The sequence below is a fragment of the Symphalangus syndactylus genome, chromosome 13, assembly GCF_028878055.3.
Source record: "Symphalangus syndactylus isolate Jambi chromosome 13, NHGRI_mSymSyn1-v2.1_pri, whole genome shotgun sequence".
Classification (NCBI taxonomy): Eukaryota; Metazoa; Chordata; class Mammalia; order Primates; family Hylobatidae; genus Symphalangus; species Symphalangus syndactylus.
Genome location: NC_072435.2, coordinates 32652516 through 32675123, shown reverse-complemented (window position 1 = coordinate 32675123; position 22608 = coordinate 32652516). Strand labels below are relative to the sequence as shown.

Sequence of the window (22608 nt, the reverse complement as noted above, 5' to 3'; positions counted from 1 at the left end):
GAGACAGGGTTTCACCATGTTGGTCAGGCTTGTCTCAAACTCCTGACCTCAAGTGATCCACCTGCCTCAGCCTCCCAAAGTGCTGGGATTACAGGCATGAGCCACCACACCCGGCCACTAAGCATTTCTTATTTTTTTTTTTGCTTGTTGTTGTTGTTTGTTTGTATGTTTGTTTGAGATGGAGTCTCCCTCTGTCATCCAGGCTGGAGTGCAGTGACTCGACCTCAGCTCACTGCAGCCTTCACCTCCCAGGTTCAAGAGATTCTCCTGCCTCTGCCTCCCAAGTAGCTGGTATTACAGGTGCCTGCCCACCATACCCTGTGGGCGGCAAGCCACCCAGGTGCTGAGGCAAGAGACCGAGGGCACGAGCTGTTCCCGTATAATAAAGAAAATATATAAAATAAGAATAGTTATACTAGATATAGATCATAGATATGATTATATATGAATATCATTAATTATTAGTTTGTAGCAATTACTCTTTATTCCAATATTATAATAATCTTTGCTCTACAATCATAACCTAGGGAAAACCAGGCCATACAGAGATAGGAGCTGAAGGGACATGGTGAGAAGTGACCAGAAGACAAGAGTGCGAGCCTTCTGTCATGCCCGGACAGGGCCACTAGAGGGCTCCATGGTCTAGCGGTAACGCCAGCGTCTGGGAAGACACCTGTTGCCAAGCGGACCATGGTCTAGCGGTAGCGTCAATGCCAAGGAAAAACACCGGCTACTTAGCAGATCGGGAAAGGGAGTCTCCCTTTCCCCAGGGGAGTTTAGAGAAGACTCTACTCCTCCACCTCTTGTGGAGGGCCTTACATCAGTCAGGCCCACCTGCAGTTATCTGGAGGCCTAACCGTCTCCCTGTGATGCTGTGCTTCAGCGGTCATACTCCTGGTCTGCTTTCATGTTCCATCCTGTACACCTGGCTCTGCCTTCTAGATAGCAGTAGCAAAATTAGTGAAAGTACTAAAAGTCTCTGATATGCAGAAATAATGGCGTAAGCTGTCTCCTCTCTCTCCAGCTTGGCTGCCAAACAGGGAAGGGCCTCCTGTCCAGTGGACACATGACCCACGTGACCTTACCTATCATTGGAGATGGCTCACACTCCTTACCCTGCCTCCTTGTCTTGTATCCAATAAATAACAGCACAGCCTGGCATTCGGGGCCACTACCGGTCTCTGTGTCTTGGTGGTAGTGGTCCCCCAGGCCCAGCTGTCTTTTCTTTTATCTCTTTGTCTTGTGTCTTTATTTCTACAATCTCTCATCTCCGCACACAGGGAGAAAAACCCACCGACCCTGTGGTGCTGGTCCCTACATACCCTAGCTAATTTTTGTATTTTTAGTAGAGACCGTGTTTCACTATGTTGGCCAAGCTGGTCTCAAACTCCTGACCTCAAGTGGTCCACCCGCCTCAGCCTCTCAAAATGCTGGGATGACAGGCATGAGCTGCCGCACCCGGCCACAACAGGACATTTCAGTTCAGATCCACATTCCAAGTGCCGTATAGTAACATATGGCTATTGACATGGAATAGCATGGTATTGAGTAGCACAGATTTGGGCCATCTGCATTAATTGCAATTCTTCATACATTTTGAATTTTTTGGAGGAATTATTTGCCTCTTCTGTATTTCTGTTTCTCTCCTTCCTTGCCTTGTTTCGGATTTTTTTCTTATTCCAGTTTTTCTTCTGAGTTCAGAAATTATATATTTTATGTCTATACTTTTAGAAATTTTAATTTGCACATTTAATCTATCAGAGTCTATAACACTAAGTCTCTTGTCCGCAAAAAGCCTCCTACTCGGTCTCCCTGTATCCACTGGCTCCCCCTACAGGCCATTCTTCATACAACAGTCAAAGTGAGATGTTTTGTAAACGTTTTCTTCCATAGACAGTTGACGTTTGAACAATGTGGGGTCTTAGGTGCACCAACCCCTGAGCAGTCAAACGGCCACATATAACTTTTGACTCCCCCAAAACCTAACTCAGCCGACTGTTAATCAGAAGCCTTGCTGATAACGTAAGCTGCAGATTATCACGTATTTTGTATGTTACATGTATTATATACTGTATTCTTACAATAAAGTAAGCTAGAGGAAAGAAACTCTTATTAAGAAAATCATGGCTGGATGCGATGACTCACGCCTGTAATTCCAATACTTTGGGAGGCCGAGGCAGGCAGATCACTTGAGGCCAGGAGTTCAAGACCAGCCTGGGCAACATGGCAAAACCTCATCTCTACAAAAAAATAGCCTGGCATGGTGGCATGGGCTCATAGTCCTAGCTGCTTAGGAGGCTGAGGAGAGAGGATGGCTTGAGCCTGGGAGTTCGAGGCTGCAGTGAGCTATGATGGTGCCACTCCACTCTAGCCTGGGCAACAGAGCAAGACCCTGTCTCCACGGAAAAAAAAAATTTCTCCACCTGGGCAATAGAGCAAGATCCTGTCTCCACAAAAAGAAGAAAGAAGAAAGAAAGAAAGAAAGAAAGAAAGAAAGAAAGAAAGAAAGAAAAGAAAAAATTATCTCCACCAGTGAAATATGAGAATTTCTGCCAAATCTTATTATTTCCCATATTTTCCCCGGTTTTATTTAGGCATCACTGGCAAATAAAAATTGTGTATATTTAAGGTGAAAATGTGATGCTTTGCCAGGCACGGTGGCTCACGCCTGTAATCCCAGCACTTTGGGAGGCCAAGGCGGGTGGATCACAAGGTCATGAGATCGAGACCATCCTGGCTAACATGGTGAAACCCCGTCTTTACTAAAAATACAAAAAATTAGCCAGGCGTGGTGGCAGGCACATGTAGTCCCAGCTACTCCGGAGGCTGAGGCAGGAGAATGGCGTGAACCCTGGAGGCAGAGGTTGCAGCGAGCCGAGATCACGCCACTGCACTCCAGCCTGGGCAACAGAGCAAGACTCTGTCTCAAAATAAAGAAAAAAAGAAAGAAAGAAAGAAAATGTGATGCTCTGATACACCTATACGCTAAAATTATCACCACAATCATATCTCACTGTGGTTTTAATTTGCATTTCCCTGATGATTAATAATGTTGAGCGTTTTCACACACCTGTTAGCCATTTGTATGTCTTCTTTTCAGGAATGCCTATTAAGATCATTTGCCCATTTTTAAATTGAGTTATTTGTTATGTTGCTGTTGAGGTATATGAGTTCTTTATATATTTTAGATATCAACCCGTTATCAGATATATGGCTTACAAATATTTTCTCCCCATCCATAAGTTGCCTTTTAATTTCTTTGACTGCTTCCTTTGCTTGGCAGAAGCTCTTTAGTCTGTTGCAATTCCACTTATTTTTGCTTTTGTTCTCTGTGCTTTTGGTGTCAAATCCAAAAAACCATCACCAAGGCTGGGTGGGGGTGCTCATACCTGTAATCCCAGCACTTTGGGAGGCCAAGGCAGGTGGATCATGTGGGATGGAGTTCCATGTACCCAGGCTTTTAGGCTGCTGTTCTTTTTTGTTTTGTTTTGCTTTACTTTGTTTTGTTTTGAGACAGAGTCTCACTCTGTCGCCCAGGCTGGGTGGAGTGCAGTGGTGCGATCTCAGCTCACTACAGCTCCACCTCCCAGGTTCATGCCATTCTCCTGCCTCAGCCTCCTGAGTAGCTGGGATTACAGGCGCCCACCACCACACCTGGCTAATTTTTTTTGTATTTTTTTAGTAGAGACAGGGTTTCACTGTGTTAGCCAGGATGGTCTCAATTTCCTGACTTCATGATCCGCCCGCCTCAGCCTCCCAGAGTGCTGGGATTACAGGCGTGAGCCACTGTGCCTGGCCTAGGCTGCTGTTCTAAGCAGGGTTCGGCCTGGTTAATATGTGATGTACTTCTGTTTGACCCCAATGTTTAAAGGTTTGGCTTTTAAAAATCAAACTGCCAGGCTGGGCGTGGTGGCTCACGCCTGTAATCCCAGCACTTTGGGAGGCCGAGGCAGGTGGATCACGAGGTCAGGAGATCGAGACCATCCTGGTGATGGTGAAACTCCATCTCTACTAAAAATACAAAAAATTGGCCAGGCATGGTGGCAGGCGCCTGTAGTCCCAGCTACTCAGGAGGCTGAGGCAAGAGAATGGCGTGAACCCAGGAGGTGGAGCTTCCAGTGAGCCGAGATCACACTACTGCACTCCAGCCTGGGCGACAGAGCAAGACTCCGTCTCAAAAAAAAAAAAAAAAAAAAAAAAAAAAATCAAACTGCCGTGGAAACTACTTTACCCAAAATTTTGGCTCACAGCTGATATGTTTTGGCTCTGTGTCCCCACCAAAATCTCATCTCGAATTGTAATCCCCCCATGTCAAGGGAGGGACCTAGAGGGAGATGTTGCCCCCATGCTGTTCTCATGACAGGATGTGATGATTTTAAAAGTGGCAGTTTCCATCTCTCTCTCTGTCTGTCTCTCTCTCTCTCTCTCTCTCTCTCTCTCTGTCTCTCTTTCTTCTCCTGCTGTCATGTAAGACACGCCTGGCTTCCCATTCACCTTGCACCATGATTCTAAGTTTCCTGAGGCCTCCCAGCCATGTGGAACTGTGAGTCAATTAAACCCCCTTTCTTTGTAAATTACACGGTCTCAGGTTGTATCTTTATAGCTGTGTGAGGACAGACTAATACAACAGTCTTCACTGGATTACCTATGAGAGCAAACAAAATGCAGCCATGTCAACATGTTCATAGATAGGTGAGTTTGTATTGCTATCTCATGACTAGAATTCCTTTTTTTTTTTTTTTTTTTTGAGATGGAGTCTTGCTCTGTCACCCAGCCTGGAGTGCAGTGGCACAATCTTGGCTCACTGAGATCTCTGCCTCCCAGGTTCAAGCAATTCTCCTGCCTCAGCCTCCCCAGTGGCTGGGACTACAGGCGCCCGCCACCACGCCCGGCTAATTTTTGTATTTTTAGTAGAGATGGAGTTTCACCCTGTTGGCCAGGCTAGTCTCGAACTCTTGACCTCAGGTGATCTGCCTGCCTCAGCCTCCCAACTAGAATTCCAAAGTAAAAGTTATTGGATCTTTGTTTCTGTGTGTGAGTACATATTTAGATGTGTGTATGTGTATGTATATTTATTGTTGTATGTTATGCCTACCAATTTGGCTTATAAATAAGAGTGCTCATTAAGTCCAAAGTATTTTTTAAGTTTGCGTGACTTAAGTAAATCCTTAATAAGCAAGCTTTTTTTTTTTTTTTTGAAATAGAGTCTCATTCTGTCACCCAGGCTGGAGTGCAGTGGCATGATCTCCACCACTGCAACCTCCACCTCTTGGGTTCAAGTGATTCTTAAGTCTCAGCCTCCTGAGTGGCTGGGACTGCAGTTGTGTGCAATTATGCCTGGCTAATTTTTGTATTTTTTTTTTTTTAGTAGAGATAGAGTTTCTCCATGTTGGTCAGGCTGATCTTGAGCTCTTGTCCTCAAATGATCCACCTGCCTCGGCCTCCCAAAGTGCTGGGATTACAGGCATGAGCCACTGCACCTGGCCAACAAGGTGGTTTTTAAATTATTGGTAAAATAGAAATAGAAATGTCTTCAGAATTGTCAGCATACATTTTTCTCTGGGTTTTATATTTGTCTCTTCTAGATATTTTGAGGTATCAGGGTTTGGCATAGAAGGTTATAAAACCATAAACCCAGCCAAAACAAAATGATCTTTGTGTGTTTTTTTATATAAGTAAGACTATTTAATGTTATTGGTTTAATGAAAACACCTGAGTCTACTGAGTTATTGGTGAAAATGCCCATGCAGTTAACTTTAAAGTTCTTATTTAGGTGAACATCTGATATTCACAAGTTATAAAAGGGTTAACAAGAAAATAATGTGTAAATAATCTATATAAGCTGCTAAAAATAAAGTGTAAATGGGTAAGTGCTGCAGGTGAACTTATTGTGTAACTTAAAATCTTAAAATTATGTTTAAGAATAATATTTAAAATTATGGTTATTAGATGTCTGGGTCTTTTCTAATTAAGAAAGGGTTATAATATGGGGAAATATGTTTCTAAAAATTATGGAAGAGTTTTCATTATAAAATGCTAATATCTGATAGGCAGCTCAGGATTTCTTTCTTCCTAGGTTTTCACTAAAATTTAAGGTTACTAAGGATAAGAATTCTAGTTAATATATAATTCTGCATATAAAATATGCCAAAGAAGAGATGTTGTTATTGAGAAAAAAATTATTATCTAATTCAGAAGTTATCTAAAGCTTAATTCAAATTATGGACTTGAAAAGAAAGGAACCAATAAGTAAAGGAATGAGATGTGAAGAAAGTTATGCATATGAAGATGTATTTTTGGTAAGGAAGGTTATAAAGAAAGAATAATTTTGTATGAGAAAGGATCTTGTATGGTGAATTTTTGTCCTAAAGTAAAACGACTGGGAAGGAAGGAAGGAAGGAAGAAGAGAGAGAGAGGGAGAGGGAGATGGAGAAGGAAGGAAGGTGGAAGGAAGGGAGGAAGGAAGGAAGGAAGGAAGGAAGGAAGGAAGAGAGACAATGGGAGGGGATGCAAGCGGGGGAGACAGAGAAAGAAAGAAAAAAGAAAGGAAAGGAAGAAAGAAAAGAGGGAAAGGAAGAAAGAAAAGAGAGAAAGAAAGAGAGAAAAAAGAAAAAAGAAAGAAAGAAAGAAAGAAAGGAGGGAGGGAGGGAGGGGAAGGAAGGAAGGAAGAAAGGAAGGGGAAGGAAGGAAGGAAGGGAATAAGAAAATAAATTTAGGAAAAACTGAAGGTCCAAGCATGTCGTAGATGGTCTGTGTATGTCATATGTAGTTTTTTTTCCTGTCTCTCTGCATGTCTGTCTTCATGCATACACAGAGAAAACAAAGTTTAAAATATTTAGATGTAGAATATCCTTTAAAACCTGATAGAAAATTGGAGAAGTTTGGCTAATTAATGTTGTTTGTAGTTAAAGCTCTTAGTCTTGATGAAGGAAAATTAAGAAATATTGTAAATAAATACATTGGCAGTTTGGCCATCGTTTTTCATATAGTTAAGTATGAATCCAGATTTTGCATGAAGCCAAATTTTCTGTAAAGACTTGCTTTGCTTCTCACTGTATTTGCTCTTCTGCATAGATAGCACTAGCAGTCAAGTACTTACTGGTCATGTGCCTAAAGTGAATTTCTTAATTGCACAAAACATACAGTGGTATTGGTGGACTTAAAGACATTAAATTGTGTGTCAGAAACAAAATATTCATCACATGGGTTTGTTTTGGGGTATTTTTTGTTTGTTTGTTTTGTTTTGTTTTTTTTGTTCATTTGCTTGTTTGAGACAGAGTTTCTGTCACCCAGGCTGGAGTGCACTGGCACCATCTTGGCTCACTGCAACCTCCACCTCCTGGGTTCAAGCAATTCTCATGCCTTAGTCTCCCGAGTAACGGGAATTACAGGCACATGCCACCATACACAGCTAATTTTTGTATTTTTAGTAGAGATGGGATTTTGCCGTGTTAGCCAGGCTGGTCCTGAACTCATGGCCTCAGGTGATCTGCCCACCTTGGCTTCCCAAAGTGCTGGAATTATAGGCATGAACCACAGTGCCCAGACTGTTGTTTTTGTTTTTATTTTTGTTTAAGTTTCTGGATAACACTGTAGCCTCTGAAGTAAACAGAGTAGAAGAAAAATTTAAGGTTGGTTTCCTGTTTATTTGTTTTTGCTTTTAGTTTTCATTTATTCATGTACATACACATAAAACCAGTCATGTTTTTTAGTTTCTAATGGAAAGCTTTTATTTGGTTTGATGAGTAGTCATTTTGTTTCCTACGCATGTCCAGCAATTCATCATTTGTCCTATTTATCTAAAGTTCCTAAGCTACCTTTGCCAAGCCTGCAAAAATTGATAGACATGACAGTTATTTAAAATTTTGTTGGTTTTGCTTGTCTCTGTGATGTAGAGAGTTATAAGTATTGTGCTTTTTGCAATTCTAAATGAAAAACTTATTTTTGCAAGTTCTGAGCAGAAATAGTACATTATTTATTGTGTTATCTGAAAAAGTGAGAATAAAAATGTTTAAATGCTATTTATTTCCAACTTAATTCAATTCAATCAATAATTTGAGTTGGTTTCAGATCTTGTCCTTTAGTTAATGAGAAAAAGCTGTCATATGGGTAAAGTTTTTGTTTTGTTTTTTGGTTTTTGGTTGTTTTTTTTTTTTTTTTTGAGACAGAATCTCACTCTGTCTCCCAGGCTGGAGTGCAATGGTGCGATCTCAGCTCACTACAACCTCTGCCTCCTGGGTTCAAGCAATTCTCCTGCTTCAGCCTCCTGAGTAGCTGGGATTATAGGCTCCTGCAACCATGCCCAGCTAATTTTTATATTTTTAGTAGAGATGGGGTTTCACCCATCTTGGTCAGGCTGGTCTCGAGCTCCTGACCTCAGGTGATCCACCCACCTTGGCCTCCCAAAGTGCTGGGATTATAGGCGTGAGCCACCACGCTTGGCAAGTACAAAGTTTTAATATTCAGAAAAGATTGGCCTTGTCCCTGAAACAATTATATTGATTGAGATTTCTCTCATACAAATTTGGTTGTGTTGACCATTATTAAAATTAAGTGATGTTCACTTGGATTAAGTAGTAATTAAAAAATTGTAAGACTTTCTAGTGATTTTTGATTTCAAGCCATTTATCACTGATGGGCCTTCCTGTGTGTACTTGAAAACAAAATATGTACAAGTGTTGCCACTGGCTTGAAGATTCTAGTGGTGAAAGTTACCTAATCAGTTGTCAGTACTGTATCTAGAAACCAATCTTGGAAATGTGTAATGATGCTCTTTTAAAATAGCTGAAAAGAAATTATTGTCGGCTTATTCTTATTTTGTCCCTGTGTTTTTATATAATATTTAAGTGAAAGGATTTTATAGTATAAAATTTAACTTAAAGGATATTTTCCTCATATTGAATTTTCATAGCTGATATTTGCATTTACTTTTTTTTTTTTTTGAGGCAGTCTCATTCTGTGACCCAGGCTGGAGTACAGTGGTGTGATCTTGGCTCACTCCACCTCCCAGGTTCAAACGATTCTCCTGCCTCAGCCACCCAAGTAGCTGGCATTACAGACACCTGCCACCACATCCAGCTAATTTTTGTATTTTTAGTACAGTTGGGGTTGCACCATGTTGTCCAGGCTGGTCTCGAACTCCTGACTTCAAGTGATCTGCCTGCCTCAGCCTCCCAAAGTGCTGGGAATACAGGTATGAGCCACCATGGCTGGCCTGCATTTACTATTTTTTTTTAAATGATGGGGAAAAAAGCTAGTTGTCTTACTTTGATAAGTTTGGCTTAGCACCTACCACATTTTTTATGCTTTTGGTCACAGTTCTGTCACTAGAATGCTAGCAATTGGACATATGCAATGAGTAACCTGATTACTTTAATACAGTGGTTTGAAGTGCTGCAAGCAGTAACTCCTAGACACCAAATCACAGTGTTTTAATGTGGGGCATGTTAGAATGACAGGCCTTTTGGTAGTATAAATACCCTGCTAACTAATCCTTGTTCTGTTAAGTTTCACAACTTTGACTCCTGGGTCTGAAAAAGGCACTGACTCCTGCTAAGTCTTGAACATCAAAACCAGTGGAAGTCTTGTCTTCAGATCCAGGGAAAAATGACAATCAAAATGAACTGTTTTCATGAGACACAGGGCTAGAAATTAAAACTATTTAGCCAGGTGCAGTGGCTCACACCTGTAATCCCAGCACTTTGGGAGGCTGAGGTGGGCGGATCACAAGGGCAAGAGATCGAGACCATCCTGGCCAACATGGTTAAATCTCGTCTCTACTAAAAACACAAAAATTAGCCAGGAGTGGTGGCGGGCACCTGTAGTCCCAGCTATTCAGGAGGCTGAGGTAGGAGAATCACTTGAACTGGGGAGGCGGAGGTTGCAGTGAGCCAATATTGTGCCACTGCACTCTAGCCTGGCAACAGAGCGAGACTCTGTCTCAAAAAAAAAAAAAAAAAGAAGAAAACCAAAATTATTCAATCCCTCTAGGCCCAGGAACTATCACGGACGAGGTGGGTGTGTGAGATTATAAGGGCCAATTTTGAGGGATAAAATTAGTTCAGAGTTTTTCTTATAAATTAAACGTTAATATCAGAAGTACACTGATGCAAGGTGAGGGTCTGAGCCCATGTGTCAGGAGTAAGGGTTTTTGTGGAGCATTGATCTGTTCTTTTTAATAGAAAATCATAAAAGCTTATAAAAAGTTTATCAAAATCTTACCCTATTGTAAAACCAATGAAAATTAGATAGATTTATTCATAAGGTTTTATTAAAATTAGCTTTAACATTAATAAATATACCATATACAAGTAAAATTTGGGTTTTCTCTTTTGAAAAAAATTTGTATAATATTAATAAGAGAGAAAATAGTTTTGTTTATCTTTTAAGTAAACTGGAGGGAAAAAATGGAGTGGAGAGAGACAGATTTGTTTGGTCTCATGCTGTCTTATTGTTTGAGAAACTGTGTCTCCTATTAAAAGGTAAACATTTTTGTTTTATCATTTTGGCTAAATAAATGACTTTTTTCTTTTTTTCTTTTTTTTTTGAGACAGAATTTCATTCTTGTTGCCCAGGCTGGAGTGCAGTGGCCTGATCTCAGCTCACTGCAACCTCTGCCTCCCAGGTTCAAGCGATTCTCCTGCCTCAGCCTCTCAAGTAGCTGGGATTAACAGGCACGTGCCACCATACCTGGCTAATTTTTGTATTTTTAGTAGAGAGGCGGTTTTACAATGTTAGACAGGCTGGTCTTGAATACCTGACCTCAGGTGATCTGCCTGCCTTGGGCTCCCAAAGTGCTGGGATTACAGGCGTGAGCCACTGCACCCAGCCATAAATGACTATTTTATTGTGACCTGTGATCATGTTTTGTGATATCAAGTGTTTTAAAATTTTTGTAATTGGCAAAATTTCTAGGAGCACAATTTAAAGGTCTAAATTCAGTCTTTTTGACCTCAAACTAACTTTTTTGGACATTAGGTTCCCTCAAGTCCAAGAGAGATATCTTAGGTTAATTTGTTATGTTAGAATCATGCAGGAAACAGGCCGGGCGCGGTGGCTCACGCTTGTAATCCCAGCACTTTGGGAGGCCGAGGCGGGCGGATCACGAGGTCAGGAGATAGAGACCACGGTGAAACCCCGTCTCTACTAAAAAATACAAAAAAATTAGCCGGGCGTGGTGGCGGGCACCTGTAGTCCCAGCTACTCAGAGAGGCTGAGGCAGGAGAATGGCGTGAACCCGGGAGGCGGAGCTTGCAGTGAGCCGAGATTGCGCCACTGCACTCCAGCCTGGGCGACAGAGCGAGACTCCGTCTCAAAAAAAAAAAAAAAAAAAAAAAAAAAGAATCATGCAGGAAACATTGTCAGATCCAAGATGGTGTTTAACTTCCTTCGGGTTATATTTTATTTTTGAAACGGAGTCTCACTCTGTCGCCCAGACTGGAGTACAGTGGCTCAATCTTGGCTCACTGCAACCTCCACCTCCCAGGTTCAAGCAATTCTTCTGCCTCACCCTCCCGAGTAGCTGAAATTACAGGTGTGTGCCACCATGCCCGGCTAATTTTTGTATTTTTAGTAGAGACAGGGTTTCACCATATTGGCCAGGCTGGTCTCAAACTCCTGACCACGTGATCCGCCTGCCTCGGCCTCCCAAAGTGCTGGGATTACAGGCATAAGCCACCACACCTGGCCCTTAGGGTTATATTTATATAGATGAGTTGTTAATATATGTTCTAGGATTGTATGAGAGTCCTAAAATTCTGATATATCAATGTGTTTGTTGGCATAATTTCAATAAGAACCTATTTTCTTTTATAATGGAACACAGTGAGAGGTTCCAGCAAGGCCAATTTAAAAGAATCTATGTGGACAACGATTTTTGCTGCACTTTGTGGGGGTAATCAGGCCAAGTATATGGGACCGAAGCTTTTTTTTTTTTTTTTTTTAGACAGAGTCTCACTCTGTCACCCAGACTGAAGTGTAGTGCAATGGCATGATCTTGGCTCACTGCAACCTCCGTCTCCTGGGTCTCCAACTCCCAGCCTCAAGTGATCCACCTGCCTTGGCCTCCCAAACTGCTGGGATTATAGGCATGAACCACGATGCCCAGCCACGGACTAAAGATTATTTTGCAGGTAAGTTCATCCTGCTTTGACTTTTCTTTGGTGGGGGCAGTGGTTGCTGGAGAGAGAATGGTTGTGTTTCAGAAGGTGGCCACAAGGTCACCTCCTCAGCATGAAGCAGCCAGAAAGATCGATGGTCAGATTCCCCATGATTAAAAAAATTGATAAATAGAGGGGACTGAAACTGACCCAATAGTCCCATAGACTGTTTTGTTTTTGATAAATAGAAATGGACACTTCCAGTCTTAAACCTTGAAACTTAAATTTGTTTTATCTGAATTTCTTCTTCTTAAAGAAATAACCTCCCCACACCGACCCAGGCATCTCAAAAAATATCAAAGAAGTGAAACTCACCAGATCATCACATCCAGACCCCTCATTCATCATGATTGCTTCCTTATGCCTCCCAAGTTCCCGTTTTCCCACACATCATTACATTTCTTCCCGGCTATATAAACCCCTAATTTTAGTCAGTCAAGGGGATGGATTCAAGACTGATCTCTCACCTCCTCAACTGCAGCACCCAATTAAAGCCTTCCTCCCTGGCAATACTCATCACCTCAGCCATTGGCTTTCTGTGTGGCAAGCAGCAGACCTAGACCATATCCCTGGTGTTTCAGTAACAAGATGTGGGTCTAATTTCATTCTTCTGCATGTAGATATCTATTTTTTCCAGCACCGTTTATCAAAGAGCTCTCCTTTTCCCATTGTGTGCTCTCAGCACTTTTGTCTGAAGTTCATTGACCGTACATGTGTGAGTTTACTTCTGGACTTTTTATTCTGTTCCATTGGTCTGTGTGTCTGCTTTCATTCCAGTAACATACTGTCTTGATCACTATAGATTTGTAATATAGTTTGAAATCCAGAACTGATGACTTCAGCTTTGTTTTTCTTGCTCAATTACCTTTATTATTCAAAGTTTTTTGTGGTTAAATTTTAGAATTTTTTTTCTATTTCTATGAAAATTGCCCCTGAAATTTTGATAGGGATTTGCATAGAATCTGTAGATCACTTTGTGTGGCATGGACATTTTAACAATATTAATTCCTTCAGTCCATGAACATGGGACATCTTTTCATTCATTTGTGTCTTCTACAATTTCTTTGATCAATTTTTTTTTTTTGTAAATGGATCTTTTACTTTCTTGGATAAATTAATTCCTGAGCATTTTTTGTTCTATTTTAAATGGGATTGCTTTATTGATTATTTTTTCAGACAGTTTGTTGTCAGTGTGTAGAAACACACTGAATTGTCTACATTGATGTTGTATCTTGCAACTGAATTTGTTTATTGATTCTAAGAGGTTTGTTTGTGGCATCTGTGAGATTCTCTAGGCTGGGTGCAGTGGCTCACACCTGTAATCCCAGCACTTTGGGAGACTGAAATGGGCAGATCACTGAGGTCAGGAGTTTGAGACCACCGTGACCAACATGAAGAAACCCGGTCTCTACTAAAAATACAAAACTAGTTGACATGGTGGCGCATGCCTGTAATCCCAGCTACTCGGGAGACTGAGGCAGGAGAATCACTTGAACCCAGGAGGCGGAGGTTTCAGTGAGCCGAGATCACGCCATTGCACTCCAGCCTGGGCAACAAGAGCGAAACTCCATCTAAAAAAAAAAAAAAAAATTCTATACATAAGATTATGACATCTACAAACAGAGATAATTTTACTTCTTCCTTTCCAATTTAAATTTCTTTTCTTTCTTTCCCTTACCCAAATGCTCTGCCTAAAACTTTCAGTACTATGTTGAATAGAAGTAGTGAGAGTGGACTCACTTGTCCACCACTGAATATGATGTTAGCTGTGGGCTTATCTTATATGGCCTTTATTATGTTAAGATACCTTCCTTCTATACCTACTTTGTTGCTAGCTTTTATCATGAAAGGATATTGAATTGTGTCAAATGATTTTCTGCATCTAGTGAGATGATTATATAACTTTTATCCTTCATTCTGTTATTATGGTATATTATATTTATTAATCTCTGTGTTTGGAACGATCCCTGCATCCTAGGGATAAATCCCACTTGATCATGGTGAATGAGCCTCTTAATGTGCTGTTGAATTAGGTTTGCTAGTACTTTGTTGAGAATTTTGCATTTGTGTCTCTCAGGGATATTAGCCTGTAATTTTCTTTTCTTCTAGTGCCTTTTCTGGCTTTGGTATCAGAGTAATCCTGTCCTTGTAAAATTAGTTTGATAATATTCCCACCTCTTCAATTTTTTGAATAGTTTGAGAAGATTAGTGTTAATTTTTCTTTTAAAGGTTAGTGAAATTCACCAGTGAAGCCACCTGATCACAGACTTGTCTTTGTTGGAGCACTTTTGATTACTGATTCAATCTCCTAATTTACTATTGATCTGTTCAGATCGTTTTTAATTTCTTCATGATTCAGACTTGGTAGGCTTGTGTTTCTAGGAATTTATCTATTTCTCCTAGGCTACCCAATCTGTTGGTGTATAACTGTGCATAATGGTCTCTTATGATCCTTTGTATTTCAGTAGTATCAGTTGTAATGTGTCCTCTCATTTCTGATTTTATTTGAGTCTCCTCTCTTTTTTCTTAGTCTAGCTAAAGTTTTGTCAGTTTTGTTTATATTTTTATTAAACCAACTCTTAGTTTCATTGATCTTTTCTATTGCGTTTGTAGTCTCGATTTTATGTATTTTTTGCTCTGTTATTTTCTTCCTCTACTAACTTTTGCTTAATTTGTCTATTTCCTTGAAGTATAAACTTAGGTTGTTTATTTGAGATCTTTCTTCTCTCTCTCTCTTTTTTTTTTTTTTTTGTGAGATGGAGTCTCACTCTGTCCACCTCCTGGATTCAAGCAATTCTTCTGCCTCAGCCTCCCAAGTAGCTGGGACTACAGGTGCATGCCATTACCCCCGGCTAATTTTTGTATTTTATTAGAGACAGGGTTTCACCATATTGGCCAGGCTGGTCTCAAACTCCTGACCTCATGATCCACCCACCTAGGCCTCCCAAAGTGCTGGGATTACAGGCGTGAGCCACCGTGCCTGACCTCTCTTTTCTTAATGTAGGCATTTATTGCTATAAACATCACTCTTAAAACTGCTATTGCTACCTCCCATAAATTTTGGTACAGGCTTTCTCCATTTTTGTATTGTCAAGCTACTCTTTTATTTCTCTTTTTATTTCTTCTTTGACTCATTTATTGTTCAGGAATGTGTTGTTTAATTTTCATATGTTAGTGCATTTTGTAATTTTCTTCCTATTTTGATTTCTAGTTTCATATCATTGTGGTGAGAAAACATACTTGATGTGATTTCAGTCTTCTTAAGCTTGTTAAGACTTATTTTGTGACCTAACCCTTGATCTGTCCTAGAGAATATTCCATGTGTATTTGGAGGAAAAATGTGTATTCTGCTGCAGTTTGATGAAATGTTCTATATATGTCTGCAAGGTCCTTTGGTCTGCAGTGTTATTCAAGTCTACTGTTTCCTTATTCTTTTTCTGTCTGGATGTTCTATCTATCATAGAGAGTAGGGTATCAAATTCCTCTATTAGTATGTATTGCTATCTATGTCTCTCTTCACGTCTGTTAATATTTGCTTATATAATAGAAACTCCAACGTTGGATGCAAATATATTTATAATTGGCAGATCATCTTTATGAATTGACCTCTTTATTACTGTATAATGACCTCCTTTGTCTCTTGTGACAGTTTTTTACTAAAAGCTTATCTTGTCTGATATAAATACAGTTACTCCTTCTCTCTTTTGGCTACCATTTGCATGGTATATCTTTTTCCATCCTTTTACTTTCAGCCCATATAAGTCCTTAAAAGTAAAATTAGTCTCTTGTAGGCAGCATGTAAATGGTTCTTGTTTTTTCAATCCATTCAGCCACTTTACATATTTTGGTTGGAGAATTTAATCCACATACATTTAAAATAGTTATTGATAGGTAATTACTATTTCTGTTTTCCATATCATTTTCTGACTGGTTTTGTAGTTCCTTCATTTCTTTCTTCCTCTCTTAATGTCTTTTGTGATTTGATGATTTGGGGTAGTAATAAGCTTTGATTCTTTCTCTCTTTCTTTTGTGTATCTACTGCAGGTTTTTTCTCTGTGGTTACCATGAGGTTTACATAAGCATCTTATAGTTATAACAGTTCATCTTAACCTGCTAGCAACTTAATTTTGATCACATAAAAAACTCTACACTTTTACTTCCCTCTTATATGTTATCTTATTAATGTTACATTTTATATATTTTAATATTTTGTATCCATTAACAAATTACTGTATAGTTTTTAAATACTTTTGTTTTTTATTCTACAGTTTAAAATGATCTGTACACACCATTACAGTATTAAAGCATTCTGAATTTGACTCTATACTTACCTTTACAGTGAGTTTTATACTTTTACATTTTTTTTTTTTTTTTTAATGAGATGGAGTTTCACTCTTGTTACCCAGGCTGGAGTGTAATGGCACGATCTCAGCTCACCACAACCTCTGCCTCCCAGGTTCAAGCAATTCTTCTGCCTCAGCCTCCCGGGTAGCTGAGATTACAGACATGTGCCACCATACCTGGATAATTTTGTATTTTTAGTAGAGATGGAGTTTCTCCATGTTGGTCAGGCTGGTCTCGAACTCCCGACCTCAGGTGATCCACCTGCCTCAGCCTCCCAAAGTGCTGGGATTACAGGCGTGAGCCACCACACCCGGCCTGTTTTCATATTTTTATTTGACATTTTGTTTCAAACTGAAGAATTTCCTTTAGCATTTCTTGTCATGCAGGTCAAGTGGTGAGGAACTCCCTCAGTTTTTGTTTATCAGGGAAAGTGTTTATGTACTTATTTTTATTTCTAAAGGATAGCTTTGCTGTTATAGTATTCTTGATTGACAGTTGTTGTTGCTCTCTTTGGCACTCTGAATACATCATCCCACTTTCTCCTGGCCTGGAATGTTTCTGCTGAGAAATCTCTAATACTCGAATAGAGGTTCTCTTGTATATGATGAGTTGCTTTTCTCTTGCTGCTTTCAAATTATTTTTATCTCTGATTTTTGAGAATTTTATTACAATGTGGCTCAGTGACGTTCTCTATACCTTAACCCTATTTGGGGTTTTGGGGGCTTCATGGATCTTCATATTCATTTTTCCTTTTCCAGATTTGGAAATTTTTGGGGGTTTGTTTTTGTTTTTGTTTGAGATAGAGTTTCATTCTGTTGCTCAGGCTGGAGTGCAATGGAACAATCTTGGCTCACTGCAACCTCCACGTCCCAAGTTCAAGTGATTCTTATGCCTCAGTCTCCCAAGTACCTGGGACTATTGGTGTGCACCACCACTCCAGCTAATTTCTGTATTTTTAGTAGAGACGGAGTTTCACCATGTTGGCCAGGCTGGTCTCACACTCCTGACCTCAAGTGACCCACCTGCCTCATCCCCGCAAAGTGCTGGAATTACAGGCATCAGCCACCACGGCTGGCCTCAAAATTTTTCTATCATTGTTTTTGTAAATATGTTTTCTCTCCTTTTCACCTTTCCTGCTCATTTTGGAGCACTTCCATAATGCATATATTGGTTCACTTACTGGTATATCATAAGCCTATTGAGCTTTTTCAGTATTATTTATTCTTTTTTCATTTTTGCTCCTTTGAATGGATAATTTCAAATGTCCTGCTTTGAGCTCACTGATTCATTCTTCTTCTTGATCACATCTGCTCTTGAAGCTCTCCATGGAGCCTTTCAGTTCAGTCCTTGTTTTCTTCAGCTCCAGAATTTCTTTTTAGTCCTTTTTTAAAAATAGGTTCTATCTCTTTGTTGAATTTGTCATTTCGTTCATGTTTTGTTTCTCATTCAGTTGTCTATTTGTGTTCTCTTGTAATTCACTGAGCTTTTTTAAGAGGATTATTTTGAATTCTTCACTGGGAGTTCATTGATCTCCACTTCTTTTGTGTCAGTTTCTCGTACTTTATTTTGTTCTTTTGGTGGTGTCATGTTTCTCTGATTATTCATGATCCTTATGGCCTTGCATTAGTGTCTGTGCATTTGAAGTAGTCAGTTCTTTACATACTGGCTTTAGCAGGAAAAGCACTTTGCCAGTCAGCCTATCCAGAGATTCTAGGCAGCCTGTTTGGTGGGGAGTTGCTGGTGGACTTCTTGCTGGAGTCCTCGAGAGGGATTGCCTGGTGCCTATTTCAGCAAGACAGGAGGCTTGGCACCTGGTTCCACACGGGCTGACCTGGTGCCTGGATCCACTGGGATGGACCTGGAGTTTGAGTCCACATGGCTGATTTTGTGTGTGTGTGTGTGTGTGTGTGTGTGATAACAGATCAATTTTAATTCTAGCACCTGAAGCTATACAAGGGTATACTCTATAAACTTCATGGGACTGTTGTACACACTTGATAAAGTGACAACTGTGCAATACCACTTAGCATCTCAAAATCAGGAACATGTGTCTTTATAGCAGCATGATTTATAGTCCTTTGGGTATATACCCAGTAATGGGATGGCTGGGTCAAGTGGTATTTCTAGTTCTAGACCCCTGAGGAGTCGCCACACTGACTTCCATAATGGTTGAACTAGTTTACAGTCCCACCAACAGTGTAAAAGTGTTCCTATTTCTCCACATCCTCTCCAGCACCTGTTGTTTCCTGACTTTTTAATGATGGCCATTCTAACTGGTGTGAGATGGTATCTCATTGTGGTTTTGATTTGTACATTTATTGCGGCACTATTCACAATAGCAAAGACTTGGAACCAACCCAAATGTCCAACAATGATAGACTGGATTAAGAAAATGTGGCACATATACACCATGGAATACTATGCAGCCATAAAAAATGATGAGTTTGTGTCCTTTGTAGGGACATGGATGAAACTGGAAAACATCATTCTCAGTAAACTATCGCAAGGACAAAAAACCAACCACCGCATGTTCTCACTCATAGGTGGGAATTGAACAATGAGAACTCATGGACACAGGAAGGGGAACATCACACTCCAGGGACTGTTGTGGGGTGGGGGAGGGGGAGGGACAGCATTAGGAGATACACCTAATGCTAAATGACGAGTTAATGGGTGCAGCAAACCAACATGGCACATGGATACATATGTAACAAACCTGCACATTGTGCACATGTACCCTAAAACCTAAAGTATAATAATAAAATAAAATAAAAAAATAAAAATCAGGAACATACTATTGAATTGCTTAAACACAATCCACAGAATTAAAAACAAAAGCAGATGCCATCCACAGTTATACTAATTGTCCATTAAAAGCTTACACTTAATGCTTGATATAACAATCAATATCTAGCAGGGAATATTGAAAGGGATTTCAGAGTCTCATCCTGTTGTACTCTATTGGGAAGGTTTCTTGAGTACATATGTGACTGGCCAAAGATGGACACAACCAAGACCAGACCGGCAAGTAAAAGTTCTACGACAGTTTCTGTAGTTTTCACTTGCTTTTCTCAGGACAGCCTGTATCAGTGTTCACTAGAGTGGAACTTGGGCTCAGGTCTGCAGTGCAGCCAAGAACTCACTTTACTCTCCGTCCCCCATGAAGTGGGTATCTCTCTCTGTGCTGCCTTGGGTTCAGGGAGGGGATGATGCAGATCAAGTGAAACTGTCTTTCCTACCCTCTTCAGTACATCTTTTCTTTTCTTTTTCTTTTTTTCTTTCTTTGTTCTTTTCTTTTTTTTCTTTCTTTGTTCTTTTCTTTTTTTTTTTTTGAGATGGAGTCTTGCTCTGTTGCCCAGGTTGGAGTGCAATGGCACGATCTCAGCTCACTGCAACCACTGCCTCCTGGTTCAAGAGATTCTTCTGCCTCAGCCTCCCGAGTAGCTGGGATTACAGGCGCGTCCACCACGTCTGGCTAATATTTTTGTATTTTTAGTAGAGATGGAGTTTCTCCATGTTGGTCAGGCTGGTTGGAACTCCTGACCTCAGGTGATCCACCCACCTAGGCCTCCGAAAGTGCTAGAATTACAGGCATGAGCCACCATGCTCGGCCTATCTTTTCTTATCGTTAGCTGCATTCGAGTGCTGTGGTCTCTCAGCTGGATTCTTTGACTCTTGTGAAAGTATTTTTCTGCGCAGATTATTGAAATGAATGTTTCTGTGAAAGGATAAAGGTTCAAAACATACACTGCCACATTGTTGACTCACTCTCAGAGTCATGCTCAGTCTTGCCAGTTTCCACTGTTGAATAAGGGAGAGTCCACGTGGTTTTACTTTTTTTTTGAGTAATGTAGCTAAATATCCTCTGGAGTATTGTCCACTTGTATATTATTTTATGTGAAGTGTTGCTTCACATCTTTGATATCTTTTAAAAGTAGATTGTCTTTTTCTTTTTGCCTTACAGGATTTTTTTTTTTTTTTTTTTGAGACAGAGTCTCTCTCTGTTGCCCAGGCTGGAGTGCAGTGGCACGATCTCAGCTCACTGTAACCCTTACCTCCCAGATTCAAGTGATTCTCCTGCCTCAGCCTCCTGAGTAGCTGGGATTACGGGAGTGCACCACCACGCCCAGATAATTTTTTTTTTAGGAGTGGGGGACGGAGTCTTGCTGTGTCGCCCAGGCTGGAGTGCAGTGGCATAATCTCAGCTCACTGCAAGCTCCGCCTCCCAGGTTCATGCCATTCTCCTGCCTCAGCCTCCCGAGTAGCTGGCACTACAGGTGCCCACCACCACGCCCAGCTAATTTTTTGTATTTTTTTAGTAGAGGTGGGGTTTCACCGTGTTAGCCAGAATGGTCTCGATCTCCTGACCTCGTGATCCGCCTGCCTCGATCTCCCAAAGTGCTGGGATTACAGGTGTGAGCCACTGTGCCCGGCCCTAATTTTTGTATCTTTGGTAGAGATGGAGTTTCACCATATTAGTCAGGCTGGTCTCAAACTCCTGACCTCGTGATCCACCCACCTCAGCTTCCCAAAGTGCTGGGATTACAGGCATGAGCCACCTCGCCTGCTTTTTTTTTTTTTTTTTTTTTGGAGACAGAGTTTTACTTTGGCACCCAGGCTGGAGTGCAGTGGTGTGATCTCAGCTCACTGCAACCTCTGCCTCCCGGGTTCAAACTATTCTACCTCAGCCTCCCAAGTAGCTGGGATTACAGGTGGATGCCACTGCACCTGGCTAATTTTTTGTATTTTTAGTACAGACGGGGTTTCACCATGTTGGCCAGGCTGGTCTTGAACTCTTGGCCTCAGGTGATCCACCAGCTGTGGCCTCCCAAAGTGCTGAGATTACAGGCACGAGCCACCACGCCCAACCCAGAAATTCTTTATATAATCTGAAAATGAGCCATTTGTGAATAATATTTTTTCAAATATCTTCCCCCACTCTGTGGATTGCCTTTGTAGGTTGTGCTCTGAATTAGTGTTTTGAAACACAGATTTTAATTTTAATGTGGTCTAATCTGATAATCTTTTATAGTTAGTATATTTTGTGTCCCATTTTTATTTTTTATTTCTTTTTCTTTTTCTTTTTTTTTAAGTTGGAGTCTTGCTCTGTCGCCCAGACTGGAGTGCAGTGGAGCAATTATTTTTATTTAATATTTTATTTTTTATTTTTATTTTTTTAATTTTAATTTTAATTTTTTTTTTTTTTTGAGACAGAGTCTTGCTCTGTCACCCAGGCTGGAGTGCAGTAGCGCGATCTCGGCTCACTGCAAGCTCCACCTCCCAGGTTCACGCCATTCTCCTGCCTCAGCCTCCCAAGTAGCTGGGACTACAGGTGCCCGCCAACACGCCCGGCTAATTTTTTGTATTTTAGTAGAGACGGGGTTTCACCGTGTTAGCCAGGATGGTCTCGATCTCCTGACCTCATGATCCGCCCGCCTCGGCCTCCCAAAGTGCTGGGATTACAGACATGAGCCACTGCGTCCGGCCGAGCAATTATTTTTATAATCCCACTGGATTGTAGTCCCTCGTGGCACTAATACCACACTGTTTAACTTGCCGTAGCCTTTTAGTAAGACTCAATATATAGTAAAGTCTCTCCATTTTGTTCTTTTTTACAGATCATCTTCTCTCTCTCCTCTCTCTCTCTCACACACACACACACACACACGCACACACACACACGTATACTTCCTGCCGAGGTATTGACTGGGATTGCATTGAATCTATAGATCAATAGATATTGGTGTAGAATTGGTGTCTTCATGGTATTAAATCTTCCAACCTCGGCCGGGCGCGGTAGCTCAAGCCTGTAATCCCAGCACTTTGGGAGGCCGAGGCAGGCGGATCACAATGTCAGGAGATCGAGACCATCCTGGCTAACACGATGAAACTCCGTCTCTACTAAAAATACAAAAAATTGGCCGGGTGTGGTGGCGGGCGCCTGTAGTTCTAGCTACTCAGGAGGCTGAGGCAGGAGAATGGCGTGAACCCAGGAGGCAGAGCTTGCAGTGAGCCGAGATCGTGCCACTGCACTCCAGCCTGGGGGACAGAGAAAGACTTCGTCTCAAAAAAAAAATAAAATAAAATAAAAAATCTTCCAACCTCT

General features: G+C 40.8%; 1 long non-coding RNA gene across 1 annotated transcript; it reads left to right on the top strand.

Annotated features, from left to right (window-relative positions):
* The first annotated feature begins 1958 nt into the window (after positions 1–1958).
* LOC134732283 (uncharacterized) lies at positions 1959–21629 on the top strand. The gene is made up of 3 exons (XR_010115275.1): positions 1959–2022; positions 11945–12131; positions 21596–21629. It is a non-coding gene; the product is annotated as an uncharacterized lncRNA (long non-coding RNA).
* The last annotated feature ends 979 nt before the right edge of the window (positions 21630–22608 follow it).